The following is a 25,022-nucleotide window of genomic DNA, read 5'->3' as shown; positions in this document are numbered from 1 at the left end:
TATGGGTTTTCTTTTTCAAACCTGCAAGAGTAATATTCTTTCAACTTATACAAAGCTAAAGAAAAATCTGTAATAGTTTAAATTGGGATGGAAATCTAATCTGAACATGAAATTGAAAAATAAGAGCAGGATTCTCCAAGAATACTAGGCACTTCCAGGCCTTACTCCAAAAAGAATGTAGAATTTCTTTTAAGGCTAATGACATACATAGATCATGAAGAGAAGAAATATAAAATCTGGTTATTTGATTCTTTAAAATTATGACAATTTGGAGATTTAAAAAAAAAATTCTCTAGATTCAGCCCAGATTCTACCAAGGAAATTGAAAACATACAAACAAAAATATAATGTGTGTGTGTGGGGGGGTAACTTAAGTGGCTTAACCTTGCTGAGTTTTACTTTTCTTATCGTTTTTTTAGGTTCCCATTTTTTGCAAGGCAATGAGGTTAAGTGACTTGTCAATGGTCACATTATTAAGCATCTGAGGCCAGATTTGAACTCAGTTTCTCCAGACTCCAGGGCCAGTGCTCTATCCACTGCCCCACCCAGCTGCCCCTACTTTTCTTATCTTAATGATGAAATTGTTGGACTTTAGGAATGTGCTAACGAATCTTTAACAAATACCTCATTTTAAAAATGTGTATATACATACTTTTGAGAATAGTGTCATTATTATTATTTTAAAATACCTCCTAAGACAAACCTAGAAATTATATGAGCACAATTAGAAAACCCTTTTTACACAAATAAAAGCAGACCTATACAATTGGGAAAATATTAGTTGTTCATGGTCAGGTTGAGCCAATTATAATAAAAATGATAATTCTACCCCCAAATAAATTATTTCTTCAGTTCTATACCAATCAAACTACCAAATAACTGTCTTACAGAGCTAGAAAATTAGTAACAAAATTTATCTTGAGCAACAAAAGGTCAAGAATATCAAGGGAATTGTTAAAAAAATGTGCAAAGGGAAGTGGTTTAACTGTACCTCATCTAAAAGTATACTAAGAAGCAGCAGGCATGAAAACTGTTTGTTACTGATCAGGATAGAGTAATAGGCCCATTGATTAGAGTAGGTACAAAAGAAATGGTAGTAAATGACAATAGTAATCTATTGTTTGACAAACCCAAAGACAATAACTTCTGAGAAAAGAACTCACTATTCAATAAAATCTTCTGGAAAATTGTATAACAAAAACTAGTCATAGTCCCACATCTCATATCCTATACCAAAATAAGGTCAAAATATAGAAGAATTAAGAGAAGAAGAAATACTCTATGTTGGATCTATGGAGAGGGGATAAATTTATGACCAAATATGAAATAAGGACAATAATTATTAATTGCAAAATAGATAATTTTGATTATAGTTAATTAAAAACTTTTATACTAATAAAACTAATACAGACAATATTAGAAGGAAGGAAAAAAGTTGGAAAACAATTTTCACAATTAATGTTTCTGATAAAGGATTCATTTCTAAAATATATGAAGAACTGAATCAAATTTATAAGACTATAAATCATTCCCCAAATGATAAATAGTCAAAGGATATGATTAGGCACTTTTTAGATTAAGAAATTAAAATTACATATATTTATATGAAAAAATGTTTCAAAACATTACTAATTAGAGAAATGCAAATGAAAACAACTATGAAGTACCACCTCACACCTATCAGATTAGATAAGATGATAAAAAAGGAAATTTATCAATATTGGAGAAGAAATCCACTGATAGTGGAGTTGTGAATTGATCCAGCCATTCTAGGAAGAAATCTGGAACCAAAGAGCAATAAAACTGATCAAACTTTTTGATCCAGAAATACCAGTATTAGGTCTATATCCCAATTAAATCATAAAAATGGGAAAAGTCTCATATCTTCAAAAATATTTTAGCAGCTCTTTCTGTAGTGGCAAAAAATTGGAAATTGAGGAGATGCCCATCAATATAGTATTGACTGAGCCAGTTATGGTATATGAATGTTATGTAGTATTATTGTTCTTTAAGAAATCATGAGTGGTCAGACTTTAGAGAAGCATGAAAAGGGGTACATGAACTGATGATGAGTGAAGTGAGCAGAACCAAAAGAATATCATACACATTAACAACAACAAGATGAGATGATCAACTATGATAGATGCAGCTCCTTTCTGTAGCTCAGAGATCAAGAACAACCCAGAAAGACCTAAAAATGACAGTATCTGCAGGTATATTATAATCCCTTTTAAAAAACTTCTTCCAGAAACTTAGATTAGAGCAACACCTAACACCCTTTACCAAGATAAGATCAAAATGGTTACAGGATTTAGACATAAAAAACAATACTATAAGCAAATTAGAAGATCAAGGACTAGTTTACCTGTCAGATCTATGGAAAGGGGAACAGTTTATGACTAAGGAAGAGTTGGAGAACACCATCAAAAACCAACCAGATGATTTCTATTACATTAAATCAAAAAGCTTTTGCACAGATAAAACCACTGTAACCAAGATCAAAAGAAATATAGTACATTGGGAAACAATCTTTACAATTAATTATTCTGACAAAGGACTTATTTCTAAAATATACAAAGAACTAAGTCATATTTTTAAAACAAAAAGTCATTCCTCAGTTGACAAATGGTCAAAGGATATGCAAAGGCAATTTACAGATGAGGAGATCAAAGCAATCCATAGCCATATGAAAAATTGCTCTAAATCATTAATTATTAGAGAAATGCAAATTAAAGCTTCTCTGAGGTACCACCTCACACCTCTCAGACTGGCCAATATGACCCAAAAGGATACTAATCATTGTTGGAAGAGTTGTGGGAAATCTGGGACACTATTACACTGTTGGTGGAGCTGTAAACTCATCCAACCTTTCTGGAGAGAAATTTGGAACTACTCCCAAAGGGCAACAAAAATGGGCATACCCTTCGACCCAGCAATACCACTACTGGATCTATACCTGAAGAGATGATGAAAAAAGGGTTAAAAACATCACTTGTACAAAAATATTTATAGCAGCCCTGTTTGTGGTGGCAAAGAATTGGAAATCAAGTAAATGTCCTTCAATTGGGGAATGGCTTAGCAACTGTGGTATATGTATGTCATGGAACACTATTGTTCTATTAGAAACCAGGAGGGATGGGAATTCAGGGAAGTCTGGAGGGATTTGCATGAGCTGATGCTGAGTGAGATGAGCAGAACCAGAAAAACACTGTATACCCTAATAGCAACTTGGGGGATGATGTTCAACCTTGAAGGACTCGCCCATTCCATCAGTACAACAACTGGGAACAATTTGGAGCTGTCTGCAAAGTAGAGTGCCATCTGTATCCAGATAAAGAGCCATGGAGTTTGAACAAAGTTCAAGGACTATTCCCTTTAATTTACAAAAAAAAAAAAAAAAACAGATATCTTATTGTCTGATCTTGTTATATCTTAGACTTTTTGTCTCTTCCTTAAGGATATGATTACTCTCTCATCACACCCAATTTAGATCAATGTACGACATGGAAACAAAGTAAAGACTTACAGATTGCTTTCAGTGGGGGGGTGGGAGGAGAGAAGTAAGATTGGGGGGGGAAATTGTAAAACTCAAATAATATCATTAATAAAAGTAAATTTAAAAAACTTCTTCCATGTTTTTCCTTCCTTTTTATAGTCTTTTCTTTCCCTTAGTACTAATCCTTTTTTCATGACATGACATATGTAAATATATTAAACCTGAATGCACATTTATAACTTTTATTAGACTGGCACCATAGGGAAGGGGAAGGAAAGGGAAGATGGTAAAAAATGTAGAACTCATAAATATGCAAATGGTGAATGATAAAAAAAACTGACATTGCATATAATTGGAAAAATAAACTAAAATTTCAATTAAAAATGTATATTATTAAGGTGATTGAAATTATCCACAGTTTGGATGTGGTGTTGGCAGATAAAGAACCTAGTTTATTGCTGTTAATTATCAGGCAAACAGCACAAGTGTCAGATTCCATATTCTGTTGCATCTCAGTCTCAGAGATTACATTGAATGGACAATTATCTGAAAACAGGCAGTTGAGTATCAGTTCAATTTTAGTGTTGGTTTGTAGTCTTTACAAGTTAGATAGTGACTATCCTTGATGTCATTTTCATCACTGTTGAAGGCATCTGATAACATCATTGAAAGCATCATGCTAGAAACCATGGAAACAAGCATATAACCCTGCTTCACTCCATTGATGACCAGGAACCCATGCAAGCAAACTGTCATGAAACTGGCATATAAATTTGCTGAGCTTCTCCAGGTAAACAAATTTTGACATAATTTTTTTCTTAAACCTTCACAACCTTCACAGTATCAAAAGCCCTTATGAACTTTGTGAACACACTTATGTTCTGCTCCTGGCATTTCTACTGTTGTTGGGCAGCAAACACCACATCAACTTTTCTTTGGCCCTTTCTGAAACCATATTGACTTTCAGGTAGATGATTATCTTCCAGGAGAAGGATCACTCTTTTAAGGAAGATTGGCAAGAAACTTGACAGAAATGTCTGAGAGATCTCACTGTCCTTGACACAGGACAATGTATTTCTTTTATCAACCTAGAGATAGATGATGAAAATATCCTAGAATTCCTGAGACAACCTCTTCTTGCCATATAAGCAAATAAGTCAGTTTTTATATTAGTAGTGGACCCCCTGCCTTCTAATAGAGTCTCAGCTGGAATAGCATTAGTGCCAAACGAGAGAAATCTAACAACATTTAAAAACCTCTTCTTTGTTTGGAAGCTTGGTCAAAGTGGAATTGACTTCAACCTGATGCATATGGTTAGTAGTTTCAACATTGGTAGATGTTGGATTGGTAGATTATCTTTTGAGAACACTATGGAAGTATTCAGTCCATCTGTCCAGGATAATGTCATCGCTAATCAAAGTGATTCAGTCAGTATAAAGTATTTGAAATGCACTATGTCTTTGGTCCATAAAAAAATCTTCAGGCTTCATAAAAGGTTTTTGGACTGATATTATCAAGATTAAAGGGAATTTCATTTGCCTTCTTACTGAGCCAAGAATTTTGTGTCTCTCTCTGAATTTCACTTGCACTTTACTTTTGATTGAGTTCAATATTGTATTTTAGAGAAACTATCTTACTAGTAAACCCTGTGGAGTTTTATCATTTTTTATTTAGTAACTTGTGAATATCTCTTTCATTTTCATCACACCAATCCTGATTTTTTTCTGAAGTACATTCCTTTATAAGGAGAACCTTGAACCTGGCATAGGTCTTGTAATTAAATCTAATTTAGTCAACAAACTTGCATGACTCCAAAAAGAAATAAATAACAGGCTCATAGTAATTCAATTGCCATATGTAGGAAAGTGTCATGCCATCATTATCATTGTGAATGCTCTCAGCATAAAAATCCCTGATGAAGTTCAAGAAAAAAATTATGACAAGTTAGAGATTGTTATCATAAATGCACAAAAAAGAGGACAAGCTTGTTAGTCTGGATAACCTCACTGCCATAGTAGAGTCTATGAAACATGGAAAGGAGTCCTTGGGAAGAATGAAGCCAAAATTAGAAATAGCAATGATCATTTTTACTAAAGACTTAAGCATCTTATGATTCTCTCATTGCTATGCTAACTTCTGCTTACATAAATGTAACATAACTTCAGATATGAACCCTCATAAGTAAGCATGGGCACTAAATAAACCGATTATAAAAAAGGACAGATAGGATGTAAGAGCAATGAAGTCAATGTGTGGTACAGAATGCTGAACTGATCATAGACTTATCTTCTGCAAACAAAATTTTCACATTCAATGAAAGCAGCAACCCCAAGGCAAGACAACTTCCAGATACTTAATGTCAAGATTGTAGATTGTTTTTCCTTGAGTGAATAGATTGTTGCTAATTGGAAGGTAAAATGGTAACACATGGTTGGCAGTAATAAAATAGAAAAGATGTGGAAGTTTTCAGAAACGGTTTATAGCACCAATTCAGTCATCTGGATAAATAATAAAAGAGTAATTCAAACCCTGACGTATAGAATTTGTTAATTTCTGAACACTTTCACCTGAAAATTTAACAATTGGCTCTCAAATGCAAATTAAAGTGTCTCTGAGGTACCACCTCACACCTCTCAGATTGGCCAATATGACCAGAAAAAATAATGATCAAAGTTGGAGGGTATGTGGGAAATCTGGGACACTGATGTCCTTGTTGGAGCTATGAATTGATCCAGCCTTTCTGGAGAGCAGCTTGGAATTATGCCCAAAGGGCAATGAAAATGTGCATACTCTTTGATACAGAAATACCACTACTGGATTTATACCTTGAAGAGATCATGAAAAAGGGTAAAAACATTTCTTGTACAAAATTATTTCTAGCAGCTCTGTTTGCTGTGGTGAGGAATTGGAAATTGAGAGGATGTTCATCAATTGGGGAATGGCTGAACAAATTGTGGTATATGTATGTGATGGAACTCTATTGTTCCGTTAGAAATCAGAAGGGATGGAGTTTCAGAGACGCTTAGAAAATTTGCATGATCAGTGCAATAATCAGGGACAATTTTAGGGAATCTGTGAGGGAGAATACCATCTGCATCCAGAGAAAGCACTGTGGAGCTTAAATGAAGAACAATGATTATTACCTTCAACTTAAAAAAAGTCATCTTATGTTTTACATAATTTTGCTATCTCTAATATTTTCTTTCTTCCTTAAGTATATGTTTTTTCTATCAACGCATTCAGTTTTGATCTATGCATATCATGGAAACAAATGCAAAGATTATCATATTACTTTCTGTTGGGGGAGGGGGAATGAAGGGTGAAAACTATAAACTTCAAAACCTTTCAAAAATGAATGGTAGAAACCACTATTGTATATAATTGGAAAACAAATAAAACATTTATGTTAAAAAAATTGACTCTGACAAACCCAAAAAGAACTCCAGTATAAATAGCATGATCTTTAAATTCCCCTTCATCTGAAATTAGCCTGTCCTATTCTGAAACTAAATTAGAATTTATAAAGTCTGTTTCCTTCATATAGCTCTATACAATAATTCCTCAATTAATGTTTAAATACTTCATTTTGTTGTCATAAAGTTGCTAACAGAAACAATAAACAAGTGAGAGGAGATGATATGTCCTAGATTTAAATTCTCTCTTTCTTGTGCCTTTATAGGATATTCTTAGCTTTAGTTCCTTTTTTATAAAAGGAACTAAAAGTCTATTGAGTCACATTTAAAGAAGCAGTGTTTAGACCGCTCAAGGTAGCAAATATGTCAGAAGTATGATTTAAACTCAAGTCCTCTACTCTGGAATCAGTCCTATTTAAAAATATCATGAAGTCAAGGAACTTGCTGAAGATAAAAATACAGTTGAAGCAGAGCTGGGACTAAATCCCAAGTCTACACAATTGGTCTTTCTCAGTTACCTTCCCTCTCTTCTAGAAAAGACATCAACTTTTTTTTCACAAAAAGTACATTCTTATTATCTTGAGATATAACAATTCTCCTCCACCCTCACCATCCTCCTCAACAACAGAGGTCAGTCAGGGAACCCCCTCTCCTATATAATTCCAGGTGACACTGGAAGTAAGGCATTCATCCCAAACTTTAAACCTGACCCATCTTTGAGAGTTTTGTACCTGAGACAAGAACACCGTCTCCTTAGCAGCTATCAGGACTTGAGAAAGAAGGAATCTCTTCATCATTTCTGGATTCAGATCAATTTCTGAAGATTTGTAAATTGCATTATTGTTTTAAGGCAGATTCTTAATTTCCTCACAATCTGTCCAAGATGAACTTTTGCAGCTATAAAGTTCCTTTATCTATCCTCCTTAACATATAATCCATTTCTAGCTTCTCGAACCTTTTTAACTCTTCCTTGAGTGTTCAGCATCTTAAACCTAGGCTAGATTTCATACTAAATCAATAGGGTCACTGATTATATATTTCATCTAAAGTTTCTGAATCTGAAGAGAAAGTTTCATCTCTAGTAAAAGTTTGTTAGAGTCACATCATTAAAAAACAATTGAGACAAGAAACCAGTTTAAAACAATAAGCAACTAAAAAGTATTGTTCTTGATCTATTGATTTATATAAATAAGAAATTTAAGAAATTTTCTTCCATGGTCAAGTTCCTCACTACTAGTTTTTTTGCCATTATGGAGTGCTGTGGTTAAACAGAGATTGACCTTGGAAACAAATCCATAAAATCTGGAGGTAAATAAAGATACACACACACATACACAAACACTCACACACACACACACACACACACACACACACGCACAGACATATGCACCATTTATGCACCAAAAAAACTCTGTTAATCATATGGTTTTTAGATTACTCTGATTTCCAAGTTTCTGTAGCTATTTGATATCAGTCACCTTTCAATCCCTTAATTATGATTTCTGGCTCCTTTATTAATACAATTGGCTAAAAAATGAGCAAATACTAGCTAATGCTTAAATTGTGAAGAACCTTGCCACATAGTTATGGTTATAAATAGAGTTATAATGTATATATGAAGGTAATTAGAAAATCATAAAAACAAAAGTGGAACATGTGTATGATTATGCTTCTGACAGGTGGTGTGAAGCAATTCTACTTGGTCCTTGGAGGGCCCACATATAATTTGTCACACATCAAAACAAATGGTACATTTAAAAGCATTGTACATATACACACACATGGCATGCACTGCTATGCTATGATCATCACTAGAGTTCAGTGTGTTAAATAGGGAAGAATGAACCAGTTCTTGGAACAACCCTCTGGAGGCACTAGAGATGTCATTAGAGAGAGAAACAGGGAAGAGCTGATTAGATATAGTGGTATTTTAGGTAGATGGCAAGTGTTTCTGGAATATAACAGAATGAGGCTTAGAACTGCATTCCTAGTTCACTAAATGATCCTTCAAAAGTAAACTTCAATCCAGGAATCACCTTCTGCCACTTAGTCTCTTCATTCCTTCCCAAGCATCTTTAGCCTTGCCCTTGTCAACACAATTCAATTCAATACAAATTTATTAACTATTGATTGAATACAAAGTACTCTACTAGATGCTGGGTAAATAAAGATAAAAAATGAAATAGTCCCTCACTTCAAAGAGTTTGCATTCCACTTGAAGAGAAATAATTAGTAAGTATATATTTTTTGTTCAGTTGCTTAATTGCATGTGACTTTTCTTGGCAAGGATACTGGTTTGCCATTTTCTTCTCCAGTAGATTAACAAAAAGAGAAGTAAAGTGCCTTACTCACATTTACACCATTAGCAATTGTCTGAAGTCAGATTTGAAAATAGGCAGTTCTTCCTGACTTCATACCTAATACTATACAAAGTAATTAGAAGAAACAGTCTTCTAACAGCTGAGGAGGAGGCTTCAGCAAAGGTTTGATGGGGAAAATAGCACTATAGCTAAGATTTGAAGGAAGATACAGAATTAAACAAATAGATTTGATTTGAGATATATTTCTGGTATCAAGAATAGCTTGGGCAAATTGAAAGAAAGGAGAATCTGCATATTAATTTCAGAGAAAAACTAGCAATTCAGATGACTTGAACAGAGTAGGAAAGGGAATACTGTGTATTAGGTCTGGAAAGGTAAATTGGATGTAGACTATAAAGTTCTTAAATTCTAGAATGAATAATTGAAACTTCATACTTCCATGGTCAAGTTCCTCACTACTAGTTTTTAGCCATTATGGAGTGCTGTGGTTAAACAGAGATTGACCTTGGAAACAAATCCATAAAATCTGGAGGTGAGTAAAGATACACACACACACACACACACACACACACACACACACACACACAACAGACATATGCACCTGTTTTGTTGGTTGGTTTAGCCTAATAATAACAGAGCTTAGGAAAATTAAAGATAAGGTGATGACCATGTAAAAGTCTATTATAGTTGTTAGGGACTGTTGTGTGTGGGAGCACTGAAAACCCATCACCTGGTGTCCTGGAGCACCAGAGTCTTGTTTTACTAAGTTTCATGGGAGTGGGAGTGAATTAGAGATAGGGAAGGATATTTAAGTCCTAGTATTTGGTTCAGTAAATGGAGACCTTGGAGTACTTGGGGATCTTGGAGAACTTATCCTTGTCTTCCTTGGCTCCTGCCCCTTCAACACTTGCCTGGAAAAGATTGAAGGAGTCTTGAAAGGGTCTCAACACATGATGTCTGAACTGGGACTCAGCATATAGTGACCAGGGGACAGAATGTTAGGCTTATCGTCAGGAAAACCTGAGCAATAAACCTGCCTCAAACACTTACAAACTGTGTTCCTGGAAAAGTCACTTAAACTCTCAGCTTTAGTTTTATCATTTTTTAAATGGGGTCAATAATAATACCTTATCTTCCAGAGTGTGTGATTAAATAAGAAGATATGTGTGAAGATCAAATAAAAAATATATTCAAAACTCTTTCTAGGCCAAAGGAATCTATAACAAACCCCTAAATTGGAGTGGTAGCATTAAGAAGAAATGCTGTAGGAATAGAATAAATGGGAAGTAGGAACATTTGTATATAGGGACTGGGAAAGAAGGAAGAATTTAGGAAGGTGGTTTTGAGGGTATCAATTTGGATAACTGTGAGTATAACAGTACCCTAAATATACAGAATAAACCTTGTAGGGGGGACAAACTTAAGAAAGTTGAAACCTTTCATATGGGATACACTGAGTTTGAGATATCAGTTTGACATTCAATGATGTTTAGAAATAAGTTGGTGATATGGAACTGGTAATCAATAAAGAGATTAGGTAAGTTATAGATTTGTCATTCACATAGATATAATTGTTGAACCTATTATAAAAGGAAGGATTTTATCATATGGAAGAGAATGGAGAAAGATACAAAAGAGGGACCAAGACAGGGTTTAGGGAGTCAGATAATGGGACAATCATGCTTAGGAAGTGGAATTTGGAAGAACAAATCAACAAAGTATACAGAGAAGTCCCCATCAGGAGGTATGCAAAGAGCTAAGAGAAAACTGAGTCTCTGAAACATTTAAATAAAGCTTCACATTTTCTAAGTTAAAACATTTTTTGGTGGGGGAGGTAGAATTTTAAGTGAAATGTGGTTAAGAGATTTGTTCAAAGTCATATAGTTAAGTAAGCTATTTGAACTCAGGTCCTCCTGACTAGGGCTGGTGCTCTATTCAATATGCCACCTAGCTGCCCCCTAAGTTAAAACTTTTAAAATGAGATGAGAAAGATTTTTGTGTTCTAGCAATAATAATCTAATTTCTACTGAATTGGAAATGCAAACCTATTGCAAATATTTTTCTTGTTGCATTTCACCACTCTTTCTAAATTTAGGGACACATGTGAAGACAGAACACTTTGTGAAAAAAACAGCCCTGCCTGGAATTAGAAGACCTAGATTCAAATAATGGAATTTACTATGAGGATAACATACATTTTCTGAATTGTTCTAGTATTTGGAAATTTGGAGAAGAAAAGAACTAGTCATAACTGTTTTGTTGCAATATGCATGATGAGGTAGGGTCTCTCATAATGGATGCTGAATTTAGCCAGGGAATCAAGATAAAAGTCAATGACTTACATCTGAACCAGATAGTTGGTTACAGCTCAGCTACTAACAGAGCTGTTAATAGAGATATTTATGATACATATTAAGTAGATGCTGGACCTGCCCAGTGTAGTTCTAGGGTCTTTTGAAACAGGCAGACTAGATGAGGCAGATTATTCTAATTCTCCAGATTCCTAGACAGAAACATGTATTTCCTGTATTTATAGTCTCATCTTGTCTGTGTTTCTGCCCTTCTCTTCTCTCCTTTCTTCCCTGCTCCTCTCCTTTCTTTTCTTCTCTTTGCATTTCTCTAATTCTCTGATTCTCTCTCTCCTTGTGTCTACTGTTTCTTTCTCTTACCACATTACAGTTTCTGTCTGTCTCATACACACAGACATTATACACACACAAACATACAAACAATTTTTATCCCTGAAACCAACTCAATTCCTCTCATCATTAAGTCAATCATTGATTTCTTTTTTTCTTGTCATTGTAGTGTCTTGATCTGTCTGATATCAATGTGACCTTGTTGCAGAGCATTTTTTGCAATCTTAAAAATCTGATTATTATTTGTAGATGAAACTGACAGCTTAATCCATGTTTTATGAGTTTTTATTTTCCCCTTCTGCGATTATATTCACTACTTGACTGATTATTTTAGTTTTTAGGTATCAATATTAAGAACTATTGCAAGTCAAGAAAATTTCCTAGGTACTGAGTACTAAATGGGAAAGAAATGTCAAATAATATTTATTCTGTGCAAGATTATGGAAGCCTTCTTCTTCCCACATCTGGCAGAAAATAGGATAGAATGAATTATTTACAAAAAGAGAGTTTCTTCAACAAATAATCCCACAAAAGTTTCAAGGAGTTGATACTGATATTAAGAGCCAATTCAGATTGGAAAAGGCACATAATCTTGTTTCGAAACATTAATATGAAAGCATAGATAATTTCTATATTTTTTGTCCTTAATCTAATTTTGATAAGAAATTAGAAATGAATGCACACTCCCTTTAAAGACACTAAATATTATTTTAACAGATAATGTAAATCATAAAAAACAAGAAAATATATGAACAACCAAATACTAGACTATAACAATTAACAAATAACTCCTTGGAAGTAAATTCAGTTTTTCTGGACATAGTGCAGTCTTCCACTTTTAGGCTAGAATTGAATATAATAGATCTAGAGCTAGAAAGAGTCTCTGAGATCATCTATTGCTTATATTGAAAATGAAGAAATTGAGGAGCCCAAGTGGTGACATGGATTACTCAAGGTCATAAGGGTAGTGAGCATCAAAGACAAAATTGAATCAGATCCTCTGAATTCAAAATCAATACTCTTTCCAATGAACTATGCTATTTACCTTTGTCAGAAGAAAGTAGAAAAGATGCTGACTTTGGAGGCAAAGAATCTGATTCCACATCCAAATTTCTTTCTATAAAAGTGTGATTTTAGAGAAATCACTTAAACTCCCAGGATATGGTTCTATTATTTATCAGAATAAAAGGACTAGAATTGAGGACTCTAAGCATCCTTCAATGATTCTATTAATTAAATAGTTAATTACTAGAGGGTAGGGTTCCTGCCTTATAATTCTTTTTACTCCTCCATTGTCTCCTAGTGTCATGACATAGGATACATTAAATAAATATGTGTTGATTGATTGAATAAAGTTTTATTACATTCCATTTCAGTATTCTGGGCACTAATCTAGCAAATTAAAGGAATATGTCCCACTTCCTCCATTTCCCCAAATTTGTTTTCAGGGTGATACTTATGACCAGTTGAGGAATAAATACTACTCAACATATGATATGAAAAGGCAAAAATGATAACCTCTCCATCTGTGTTTACCTTTACCTTTCAATTCCTAACCTTTAGTGGCCTTTGTGAAACTGATTCTTTTAGCTGTTTTGTTCCAGTGTAGTCGAAAATAGCATGAGATTACAGATGTAGCATAAGGGCATTGGAGATGACAACATAAGCTGGACAAGGTTCATAAATCATATGCTATCTCGAGTAAATGTAAACAGGGCCTAAGACTAATAAGAAAAGAAAGGACTTTCCTTTACAAAATGGAACACTGACAACCTCTTTGTAAAGTGCTCTAAGAGCTGCCTTAATTTATTTGGTTCTTTATACATATTATGTAAAAAGAATTATTTTTTCACCTTTGCACTTTTCCTCATCAGAGTTTATTAGCAGTAGTTTTTGAGGGTGACAATAATAGTGATGATAATAATAATTATTTGACATCTGAGCAGCAACAATATGTTAGTCTGTTTCCAGAGCCACTTATCTATGTGACTTAAAATGAAAAATAGACAAGGAAAAAGAATGGTTAGTTTTTTTTCAAATGAAGTACAAATTCTGGTGTAGTGGAATAGACATTTTGGAACCTCAATATATTTTTATGATGGTAGTAATATATTCAGGGAAGAAAAATGGTGGCAACTTGTGGAGTGTTGCCCACTCTCAAGGTTATTTGATTTGATCTTCCATGCCCAGTGATGGTTTGAGAAAGACTTCCCATAAAAAGGAAACCAGACATTATTGAGATCATATTATTTCATAATAATTCCAATATTCTTTGAAAAATCTTCCAGATTTATTAACTTGAATTGATATTCCCAGAGTCTTGTTTTTATTGAGTGTCTGTTCATTCCATGAAGATAGAAAAAATGTTCTAAAAGTCTTCAATTATTATTATTTCATTGTCCGGGTTGATAATTTCAAGTTTTGCACAATGCACTCTACTCACTCGTTTATTAATTGTCACAATGGAGGATAACAATTTAGAGATGCTCTTAAGTGATGATGAACTCAGGAAAAGATATACACCAAAATAGACAATTAACAGATGGTAAAAACCGTAGTAAATTGAAATTTGATAAAAAGGTGCTAATGATTTTTGCAGTGCATGCTGAAGTGCAAGACATTACAAAAGTAAAATGAATCTGATTTGTATATTTGAAGTTACTATTTTTCATCTTGAAAAACATTGAAAAAATCAACACCATTAGTTTTTATTCTTTATTTCTTCAACCTTTCTATATAAGAACCCCACATACACACAGTCCTTAAATATTACAATTAGTTTATTTTTAAAATAATCACAGTTCTCTATATGAAACCAAAGCAGAAAATTAACACACAGAATCTCATGATATCAAAAAATGAGTTATTGATGTATACAATAAGAACTTCTAAGCACTGAGGAAAAAATTCTTTAAAATGCCCTTTCCTTGAAGGGATTTATATTATAGTTAGGGAAATAAAATATTAATATGAAACTACAAATAACAATAAAAGTAGATAAAGGATCAAAGGCAGAAAGAGGGACAGAAAAGGAAGGAAGAAAGGAAAGGAGGAAGGGAAGGGAAGGGAACTTTGGAATGATTTTTGCAAACAAAAGCAGTTAGCCATTTAAAAACCTAAAGACAATTCATAATAACATCAATAACATGGTATATCTGAAATTCTAATGAGGAAGACAATGCATAAAGGGAAGCTGAAAAGAGAAGGAAAGAGAAATTGTATGGCCAAAAATGAAAAGTTCCTGGAAAAGCTGGATGTGTGCTCCAAAGTTGAAGTGATCTTTCTTGATAAAGAGGTTACTTCTGCATAACAGAGAAATCCAAAGGAGTACATACAGCATGGTGGCAGGGGAGAGACAGATACATGTGGATGGATTGATGGTATAGTCATATTTTATAAGTGGTTGACTGGCCTGGAACTCAGATAGTTCTTGTCTAAAATTAATTTGGCAAAGAGAAGGGAAAACCAAGAGTCTATACTTGATCTTGTGCTACTTAATATTTTTATCAATGACTTGAGTAATGGCAGAAATGGCATGATAATCAAAAGTTGCAATTGACACAAAATCAAAAAGAATATTCAGTGCACTAGATGACAGAATTGAGATCCAAACAGATATTGGCAGAATAGAACATGATGATGATGATGATGATGATGATGATGATGATGATGATGATGATGATGATGATAATGTTTGTCCTTTATTTTTGAAGAAGATCATAACATCAGGGAGGTGATACTGTGACAAGCACATGAATTGGATTTGAGTGACAGGCTACCAGTCTCACTTTTTTCTCCAGAGTCATCTGGGTCCAATGATCATATAAGAATCAGGGTAATTGAAGACAAGGTGAGCCAATCAAGCTTAAGTGACTTGCCTGAGGTCACACAGCTAATAAGAGTCAAGTGTCTGAGGCTAGATTCAAACTCCTGTCCTCCTGATTCCAAGGTCAGTGCTCTATCCACTGTGCCACCTAGTCTGCCTAAGAAAAACATTAGAATAAATGTATTCAGATGAATTTTCAATAGGGAGAAGTGAAAAAAATCACTTGGGTTCATAAAACCAATTTTGCAACTACAAGATCACAGAGAAACAGTTTTCAATTTTTTTTGGCTTCTAAATTCAACTTGAGTCAGAAATGTATTGTAAAAACAAACCACAGCAATAACAAAAAATAAAGTGATCTTGAGTTACATTAAGGAAGTCATATATTCCAAGAATAAGGAAACAATAATTCCTCAATACGTTTCCCTAATCCAAGAATGTTTAGAGTTGTGTTCATTTCTAGATACTCCAATTTAAGAAAGGAATTATTTAAGTGGAGGTTATTCTGAGAAGAGTAACCAGATTAATGAAGAGCCTTGATCCCACACTAAAGGATCAGTTGATTGCTATATGGATATTCTCTGGAGAAGAGAAGATTCAGTTGGGACAAGATAAATATCATCAATAGTCATTGGTTTTCATATAGAAGAGGTATGAGTCTTGTTATGTTTGGTCCCAGAGGGTAGGAAAAAGATCAATGGGTAGAAGTTGCAAATAGGCAAACTTAGGCATGATATCTTGAAAGAAACACCTTGACAGAAAAGTCCAAAGGTGGAGCAAAATAACTTAGATTAAGTGGTTGAGTTCTCCCTTATTAATGGATTACAAGCAGAGACTGAATGAACATATTTGTGGTATCTTATAGTAGGATTTCCTTTGGAGAAGGAACTGAGTCAAGTTCATACTAGGATTCCTATCTAGAGCACTGTTATTTGGTAAGTGTTTATAGAATGGATTTGATTTGAATTTTGCATTGATTTTATTATCAATTGTTTTGTGAAATAAGTAGGAGGAGGGATTAATTGTATTTCAGAAGGAAAAAGCTGCAACCAAACCAGAAAAATGGAAAGAATGATTGGAAACTATTATACACAATTACATGCTAACAAAATTAAGAACACAATAGAAATAGAGTAATAATTTCAAAAATATAAAATACCTAAACTGATAGAAAGCCAAATAGATATCTTAAATAGCTTCATCTCAGAAAATAAAAGAAAGCTGCAAAGAGACTACCTGTGAAAAAACTTCTGGACCTAATGGTTTCACAGGATAATTTTTTTAATTAAAGATTTTATTTATTTTGAGTTTTACATTTTTTCCCCTAATCTTACTTCCCTCCCCCACCCCCACAGAAAGCAATTTGTCAGTCTTTACATTGTTTCCATGTTGTACATTGATCCAAATTGAGTGTGATGAGAAAGAAATCATATCCTTAAGGAAGAAACATAAAGTATAAGAGATAACAATATCAGACAATAAGATATCAGGATTTTTTTCCTAAATTAAAGGAAATAGTCCTTGGACTTTGGTTAAACTCCATAGTTCTTTTTCTGGATATAGATGGTATTCGCCATTGCAGAGAGCCCCAAATTGTCCCTGATTGTTGTAATGATGGAATGAGTGAGTCCATTAAGGTTAATCATCACCATCATGTTGCCGTTAGGGTGTACAATGTTATTCTGGTTCTGCTCATCTCACTCAGTATCAGTTCATGAAAATTCCTTCAGGTTTCCCTGAATTCTCATCTCTCCTTCACAGGACAATTCTAACAAACTTTTAAAGAATAAATGGTGTTCATACTTTCTTAAATTATTCTTTTTTTTAGAAAGATTTTATTTATTTCTGATTTTCAATTCCCCCCCCATTCCTGCTTCCCTCCCCCCACCACCAAAAGAAGGAATTCTGTTAGTCTTTACATTGGTTCTATGTTATACATTGATCTCAGTTGAATGTGATGACAGATAAATCATATCCTTAAGGAAGAAAAATAAAGTATGAGAGTAAAATTACATAATAAGATAATTTTCCCCCCTAATTTGAAGGTAATAGTCTTTTATCTTTGTTCAAAGTCCATAATCCTTTCTCTGGATACCGATAGTATTCTCCATTGCAAAATTGTCTCTGGTTGTTGCACTGATGGAATGAGCAAGTCCATCAAGGTTGATCATCACCCCCATGTTGCTGTTAGGGTATGCAATGTTTTTCTGGTTCTACTCATCTTGTTCAGCATCAGTTCATGCAAATCCATCCAGGCTTCCCTGAATTCCCATCCCTTCTGGTTTCTAATAGAACAATAGTGTTTCATAACATACATGTACCACAGTTTGTTAAATCATTCCCCAATTGAAGAACATTCACTTAATTTCCAAATTTTGCACAAACAGGGCTGCTGTGAATATTCTTGTACAAGTGGTGTTTTTACCCTTTTTCATGATCTCTTCAGGGTATAGACCCAGTAGTAGTATTGCTAGATAAAAAGAAATGCACATTTTTGTTGCCCTTTGGGCATAATCCCAAATTGCTTTCCAGAAAGGTTGGATGAGTTCACAGCTCCACCAACAATGCATTAGTGTCCCAGATTTCCCTCATCCCTTCCAACATTGATCATTATCCTTTCTGGTCATATTGGCCAGTCTGAGAGGTGTGAGGTGATATCTTAGAGAGGCTTTAATTTGCATTTCTCTAATTAGTAATGATTTGGAGGAGATTTTCATGTGACTATGGATGGCTTTGATTTCCTCAGCTGTAAATTGCCTTTGCATATCCTTTGATCATTTGTCAATTGGGGAATGGCTTGTTTTTTTGAAAATTTGACTCAGTTCTCTGTATATTTTAGAAATGAGTCCTTTGTCAGAAATACTAGTTGCAAAATTTGTTTCTCAATTTACTACATTTCTTTTTATCTTGGTTACGGTGATTTTGTATACAAAAGTTTTTTAATTTAATGTAATCAAAATTATCTAGTTTGTTTTGAATAATGTTCTCCATCTCTTCCTTAATCATAAACTGTTTCCCTTTTCATAGATCTGACAGGTAAAGTACTCCTTGATCTTCTAGTTTGCTTATATTATTGACTTTTTAATGTCTAAATCTTGTATCCATTTGGTTTTTATCTAGGTAAAGGGTGTGAGATATTGGTCTAATCTAAGTTTCTTCTATCCTAACTTCCAATTCTCTCAACAGCTTTTATCAAAGAGTGAGTTTTGCAGATTACTATAATCATTTGCTGCTATTGCACCTAGTCTATTCCACTGATCCACAACTCTATTTCTTAGCCAATACCAGACAGTTTTGAAGACTGATGTTTTATAATATAATTTTAGAACTTGTAAGTATATTGCTTAAATTATTTTAAAAATTGAGAAAAAAATCTTACTAGAATGTTTTTATGATATATAGATATAGATGTAGCTATATAGTCCTCATACATAAACCAAGGAAGGATAAAACAGAAAATCTACAAATCATCATCATCATCATTAATATATAGAGTTCAATCTTGTTTTAGTAAGGAAACAAAAGATCCAGGATTAGTTTTAGTTACATCCATAGAATATAGATAATAGTATTGTCCTTGAGATCAAAATAGAAATATTCAAATCAAGATTTGAATGAAGAATCTAAAACAAAAGTTTGCATGCAAATGAACAAAATTACGTATATTTTGTTTCTAGATGTGTTCTTTTATCAATGAAGAGCTCCTTTGAAAGTAGAGGTGGCAGGGGCCTAGAAGGCAATGAATAGTCCAAAGAAATGCTGGATGGTCACATAGCAATGTTAATAGGTTAACTCTTTGATGTAGAGATTCATTCTTCTTTTTTTTTTTGGTTTGTTTCATTTTTTTGTAAGGCAATGGGGTTAAGTGGCTTACCCAAGGCCACACAACTAAGTAATTATTGAGTGTCTGAGGCTGGATTTGAACTGAGGTACTCCTGACTCCAGTGCCAGTGCTTTATCCACTGTGCCACCTAGCCACACCTACAGATTCATTCTTAAATGACTGAGGAGGAAACCAAAAAGTTAATGGAATGAGTCATGGTTCTGAATATGCAAAAGAAAATGAGGATGTTGAGCATAAATCTAAACATTCTGGTACTAGACATTCCCACTTTGTCAAGCAGTCATTAATAAAAATTTAAAAAAATGAAAAAATTATAGCCCAAAACATCTGACATAAATGCCACTATCAAATTCCTCTTTATATTATTTCAAAATTTTTGATATATAACCTCCTTGGGAGAAAGAACTAATTTTTTTCCCTTTTTCTTTATATTCCTAACATTTGGTACTATGACTGGCACAGATTAGATGTTTAAAAGTGATTAGCATTCATAGGAGCTCTTTTTATAGTGGCAAACAATTGGAAATTCAGGGGATGCCTATCAATTGTGGAATGGCTAAACAAGTTATAGTACATGAATACTATAGAATATTATTGTTCTATAAGAAATCATAAATGGTCAGACTCTAGAGAAGCATGGAATTATTTACAGGATCTGATACTGAGTGAAGGGAGCAGAATTAAGAGAACAATGTACACATTAACAACACTATTGTGAGATGATCAACCTTAATTGAAACAGCTCCTCTTAGCAGTTCAGAGAGTCAGGACAACTGTATTAGACCAGCTATGGACAATGTTATCCCCATCCAGAGGAAGAAAAACAAAACAATACCAAAAAAGAAAAAGAAAGAAATACCAACCCTTCAGAATCTGATGAACATTTCATAGAAATTATCTCTTATGTATCTCTTTCCCTTAATCTAATTCCTCATACCAAAAATGACTAATGTTTAAACATGTTTATGAAAATATGCATGTACAATGCTAACCTGACTGTTCATCTCTGAGGGAAGGGGGGGGATGGGAAGGGATGGTGAAAGGAAATTTTGTAACTTGAAAATTTTCATATGAATGTGGATATGGATGCATATGGATTATCAATTGACTTGTTTTTCCAAGACCTGGAAAGGCCAAGTAAAACTAAAAGTTAAAATGGAACTTTTGATGAATTGGGAAGGAGGAGAAATTCAACCAAGATAATTAGAGACCAAGAACAATAAAAAATAAATAAACTTCTAAATGATCCAGATAATTGTCTATTGTCTATAGCAAGGTATCTTCACTTCCCTTGGCCTCTCTTTGTATAATCTGAGATTCATGTACAGATTGGTTTTATGGTGAATAATCTTTGACATTAGGGGTGGATTTCAGTTCTTTCTGATTCACCTAATTATTCTGACAACAAGTAAATAATAATCTCCTCAACAGACTCCTATTATATAATACTGACTTTATACCTAAGTATGCATTTGAATTGAATTAATTTAGTCAAAGTTGTTGAATAATGTGTGTCTGGATCCAGTCAATTCCATTTTCACTTGCAATTTTACTCCATATAAATAGTTAATAAGATTAGTTTCATTCATCAGTCTATGTAAGACTTAAAAGTCAAGGGAAATGTTATATTTTGGTTCATTTTTACTAGATAACAGAACCAAAAAGCAAGTTTACTAAGACCGAGAATGTTTAAAACTAAGGGACCATTATCTGGTTTGCAGAACAAATTCATGGAGATGAAGAACTTGCCAATAGTATTAAAGCTAAAAAATTAGTCATTACTTAGGTACAAGTATTCTTACTCTAAATTCTGTACTCATACCATTAAAATCATTTTGCCTAAGAACCTATGAGGAATCTCTTAAACACTAAAAGAGTTTCTTCCTCTTAAAAATTAAATTAGGGGCAGCATGGTAGTGCAGTGGATAGAGCTCTGACTCTGGACTTAGGAGGACCTGATTTCAAATCTAGCCTCAGATACTTAATAATTACCTAGCTGTGTGACTTCTGGCAAATAACTTAACCCCATTGCCTTGTCAAAAAAAATTAATTTGGACTACATAATGTATGTTCTGTCCTTCAAGTCTTAATATTCTAGGATCATGAAAATATATATACATATATATATGTATGTACAAATACGTATCTACGTATATGTTGTATATTTTTGTGTTTGTATGCATATTTGCATGTATAAGTAAGGATATTTGTGCAGCTATTGTGTTTTATACTGCATTATGTATAGCTGTCTGAGTGTATGACATGTATATGTAATCTTTGCATGTGTGCATATAAATTCATAAATGTACTGTAGACCTTTGGAATAATCTAGTTCAAAACAATTTAGATGTATATATATTTCTGTGTGTGCACAAATATAAAAACATATAATATATGTGTGATGTTCATACACACATTTATGGATATGCACTTGTGTGTATTTTTTTCAATAAAATCAAGCTATTTTCCTTAGACTAAATTGCAGAACAATATTCAGAGATGGAGTTACCTTTATAAAAATTGTATATAACAATGCTTCCACAGGTTTGGGCAAAAATATAGCTTTGTATATATGTAGGTATGTATTTAGGTATATGTCTATATATATATATGAACAGATGTAGATGAAATAGAGATAAAAAAGAGACTTTATCAATAGACAAACTTATCTTAGTTTACTCATCCCAATATTGCTATACCTTAAAGCATCCATTTTCCACTAATCATTATAAAGTGTCTGTATTTAAAATTTCAAATAGTGTTAATTCTTTTATTTTTTATCACCAACATAATTTTTTAAGTCAAAGTAAATAGGGAAGGATGGGGATTATAGTCTAACTTCAGTTAATTCAATATGAATAGTAAAAGATAAATCTACAATAAGGAAGTATTTTCGGAATCAGTTTGTGAAATTAGAAATGAATGCAAATTTCTTAAAAATTAATGTTTAGACCTTGGACAGTGAGATAATTTCCATAGACTAATATTTAATTGAAAATATTATTTACTGCTCTAGTGCATTTGATAGAGTCCTTTGCTTGGGTTCCTTATATATAATTGTCTTTTGCAACCAATTTAAAATAACTAGATGAGAGTTTTTCTTATAGAAGGTGAAGATGAGTCCTTACAAGGATAGAATGTCTAGAGGGATTGCATTCTAAAAGATCTGAAAAAAAGTAATTTCCATTCTGTTATGTTTAAATGATACTTTCTGCATGTAAAGTGACTTCTTTCAAACATATATCAATCTTTCTACATAGAAGATGTGAAGAACTTTCAAAATGAATATTAAAGAACCTGAAATATTCCCATTAAGTCTGTGGCCAGGAGAACCTCTTTACAATTTGGTTAAGGAAAAGGTCATTTGGGGGTAGCTAAATAGCACAGTGGATAGAGCACTGACTCCAGAGTCAGGAGGACCTGAGTTCAAAACTGGTCTCAGACACTTAATAATTACCTGTGTGACCTTGGGCAAGGCACTAGACCCCATTGCCTTGCAAAAATCAACCCCCCCAAAAAGAATTCATTCATTTGAAATTTTACTAGAAACTGGACTATCCAAAAATTACATTTCATTCAAATATACTGATTGAATATAATTGTTCAAGTTTCCAGCATCTGATCACAATGTTTCATTGGTATTTAATGAAACACTATGAACAACTGAAACTCATTTTACTCCTACTTTTATTCATGTCTCATAGAGACTTGCTTAAATCTTGATATTAAATAATTGACTTGTCACTTATGGAGGGAATTTGAGCAATGAAATCTTCAATAAGTCTTTTAAGCTTTGTGGACCACAGTATCATTATTTGTAAAATTGTGGGGAAGAAGACCAGAATATAACTTGATGACCTCTAAATTACTTTATACCTGAGATTTTTTCTTATATAAGTGACGATGAGTCCTTTCAAGGATAAAATACCTAGAGTGATTGCAATTCCTCTAGATTCAAAAATTGTGGATCAGTATGTAATAAATTGCATTCCAGTGATGTTCAGTATACCACGTTACTTGGTTCTTTTAAATTTAATGCTTAATTTTTATTTAGTATACCACCATGTAAGATTCACATACCCTTTTTCCTAAAATATTATATTGTTGGAACTGTTAATGAAATGTCCTAAGATGAATTAACACCATATATGTGAGGAAACTGATCTACTTAAACATTCTCTGGGAGTCTTAGAAAATTGTCCATAGCACTGAGAAAATGTGACTTATCAAGATTCACAAAGCCCTTTTTGTTTGAAAATAGATTTGAACCCAGTTTTCCTGGATTTTAGTCTGAATGCCAATCTACTACTATACTTCATTGCCACTGTATTAGATGTTTAACAAATTGATATGACTTGTCTATATCCCCAGTGGAATACCATAAAGTAATCTGGAGTGCCATAATCTTTATGGCTCATTGAGTAAAGTAAACCAACATTAAAGCCAACAAATCTAGGTCAAATCACCTATTACATCATTTTCAACATTCCTTCCCTATCACTTTGCAACAACCAACCCAGTTCAGAAATGAAACAAAGACTATTACTCTATTGACACCATAACAAGCAGGTGAAGATGAAGAAAAGATCCTAGATGAAACCAAAATATTATTTGACTGATATTATGAAGGTGGCTGATATTACACAAATATGTTTATTTATTCATTACTCAGAAACATAAAGTAATTGAAAAAAGATTTATAAATTGAATCAGAGTCAAGCTAGTAGAAAGTTTATGAGATCATCTTTCTTCCTTTTTTTCTACACTGAAATGTCTTGATTATACTTTGGAAGGATCTCTGTTATTCTTGTTCTGTAAGAGAAAAGTGTTCAAGGGACTCATAACCATTTTGGACTCAGTCATCATGAATCTTGGGACAGGACAAAGTTATACAAAAAATTCAGTGGCAAGATGAGCAAAACAAAGTTTTACTTGCCTATTACAATTCAGATAATGTTTATACAAGGAAGTCCAATAAGCTGAATATTCAAACTTGATTTTTGAGTTTTCATTGATGTCTGTTTTATGAGTTCCCATGTAAGAAACAAAAAATTGATAAATTTCATAACGAATTAATACAATGGATTCATTTCATGATGATGAGGACTAAGATAATGTCACAATTTCCCACGTAAATTTAGGTGATTAGTATTGGTTACTTTTATAATTAATAATTCTTACACTATAAGTAGAGAAAACTATTCTTTTACTTTAAAAAAAAAGACAAACAGGATTTCAAGCAATATTCTCAATCAACTAAATGATCAATGAACAAGTTTTATTAAATTCCAAGTGTTCCAGACACTATATTAACCACTAAGGGTATAATAAAAAGCAAAAACAGTCCTTCCTGTCAAGGAGCCTTTATCAGTTAATTATCATCCATAGAGTCATCTTCCTTCTCTTTATATTTGGAGGCAACAAGATGTAAAGATGCAGTACACTGACTTGGATATAAATCCTGACTCCATTTTATTAATTAT

This window comes from Macrotis lagotis, chromosome 4 (assembly GCF_037893015.1).
Source record: "Macrotis lagotis isolate mMagLag1 chromosome 4, bilby.v1.9.chrom.fasta, whole genome shotgun sequence".
NCBI lineage: Eukaryota > Metazoa > Chordata > Mammalia > Peramelemorphia > Peramelidae > Macrotis > Macrotis lagotis.
The sequence above is the reverse complement of the archived record's forward strand: the minus strand, read 5'-3'. Positions refer to the sequence as shown.